This window comes from Garra rufa, chromosome 13 (genome assembly GCF_049309525.1).
Source record: "Garra rufa chromosome 13, GarRuf1.0, whole genome shotgun sequence".
Lineage (NCBI taxonomy): Eukaryota > Metazoa > Chordata > Actinopteri > Cypriniformes > Cyprinidae > Garra > Garra rufa.
Genome location: NC_133373.1, coordinates 13,612,397 through 13,614,481, shown reverse-complemented (window position 1 = coordinate 13,614,481; position 2,085 = coordinate 13,612,397). Strand labels below are relative to the sequence as shown.

Here is a 2,085-nt window from a genome sequence, read left to right as displayed (position 1 = left end):
ACTTCATTATTGTTTATTTAATTCTGACAAATAAGTTATTGTTAAAAACTAACCAAAATGAAAAATAATTTGCTTATAATTTAAAAAAAAAAAGTGAATACTGGGATTCAAACCCTTCAAGGCATTTTTTTTTTTAATCAGAAACACCTTAGTGGTGCAGCTTGGACACATCCTCAGTGATGAACCCAGGGTCACAGGATGTTTCGGGTCTTAGATCATCAGACACCCTCACCTGAGCGACCCAGCCGGGGATGATCAGACCCCGACTTGTGTCCAAGCAGCGCACTAAGCCATACGTCGCCCCTTTTGATCCACAGCCACCTAGAGGCTTTCTCCGCTGCCTCGCAGAGGTTTCTGGTGGCTTTCCTTCCTTGAGCACCTCTAATTCCAAGCAGCCTGAGTGATCGATGCAGGCTCTGTCCTGGGAATCCTCTGCAGCCAATCTCAATTGGCTCACAGCGGGCCCTCCACCCCTTCCGCCTGCAGTCCTCCACCAGTTCCAAATACTTCGCCTTTTTCCGCTCAAAAGCTTCCTCAATCCTGTCTTCCCAGGGGACTGTGAGTTCCAGTAGCACCACTTGCTTTGTACTCTCCGATGTTAGGACCATATCTGGCCTGAGTGTTGTGCTGGTGATGTGGTCTGGAAACTTCATTTGCCTCCCCAGGTCCACCTTCAGCTGCCAGTCACCTGCTGTAGATAGCAGACCAGCTGGGACCTTTGGCTGTGACTGAGGCTTCTCCCCAGCCCTGACGAAAACAATGTATGGCCTTGCTCGGGGCTGGTGCTTGCTTTGCTGGATTCCGGCACAGATGGTATCAGCTACTGCCTTCAGCACCTGGTCATGGCGCCATCGGTACCTCCCCTCTCCCAGTGCTTTCGGGCAGCAGCTCAAAATGTGCTCCAGCGACCCTCTTGCAGGGCACAGAGGACAGGATGGTGCTTCCGCTAGCCCCCAGCAATGCAGATTGGCTGGGCTTGGTAAGACATCATACACTGACTGGATCAGAAACTTGAGTCTTGCTGGCTCTGACCTCCAAAGTTCTGACCAGGTGATTTTCCGTGTCAGTGCATGTTCCCAATTGGTCCAAGCTCCCTGCTGACGCATAGCCACCGTTTTACTGCGCCGCTCCTCTTCCACCTCTGCTCGGACCTCGCCCTGAATCATCTGCCGTCTGTCCCTCCCCTGCGCTCTGTCATAGCGTGGCGTTTTATGGCAGCCGAGTCCTGCTCGCCCAACCGCCACAGACCCTACTAGCACTCCATGCCGCAACCTTGCCTCTGCCCGCTGGACTGCCTCCTGCGCCCTCCACTTCCTTCCAGTCCTGACTTCTATGCCTGCAGAGGAGACTCTGGTGTCGGATGAGTCTCTGTACAGTAACACCTCCCTGGCTCTTGTTACTTTAAATTCCTCTGTGAGGCCTGAGAACGGGAGCTGGAGCTTGTTGGTGTGCCCATACAGGGCAATGCAGCTCAGGCTTTTCGGCAGGCCCAGCCACCTGCGCAGGAACTGGCTGATGTTTCTCTCCAGGGTCTCCACCGTTGTTATTGGGACCTGGTACATCAGCAGTGGCCACAAAAGCCTTGGCAAAATGCCATGCTGATATATCCAGGCTTTAAATTTCCCGGGGAGGCCTGTCCTGTCCACTGCTGCAAGCTAGTGTTTCAGCTCTGCGTGCATGGCCTGGATTGCTACTGTGTCCCTCAAAGTCACGTCAAAGAGCTTCCCCTAGCTCTTCACCGGCTTCTCCGTCAATGATGGTATTTGGAGACCGTTCATGTAGAAGCGGAATTTTTCCTCAACTCTCCCCTTCCTCAACACAAGGAACCGGCATTTAGATTTTGGATAAATTCAGAAAGGCCCCTTTTCTAAACGACCACATTATAGCTTCCCAAAGGGTACATTTCAACATTTTTTTTGATAATTATTGACCTAGAGACCCCAGATAATGCACATTGATTTTCATACTGATAGGACAAATGGTTTTGTCATTTTATAGCCACTTTTATGGTTGTTTTTTCTTCTTATAGCGCCACCAAGTGGCCAGTCTCTGCAATTTTTGTCCTGTGACCCAAAATTGAGCTCT

The 2,085-nt window shown here is 50.8% G+C and overlaps 1 pseudogene; it reads right to left on the bottom strand.

Annotated features, from left to right (window-relative positions):
• Window positions 1–218: 218 nt before the first annotated feature.
• Window positions 219–1,832, bottom strand: LOC141283426 (uncharacterized; annotated as a pseudogene).
• Between the last annotated feature and the right edge of the window lie 253 nt (window positions 1,833–2,085).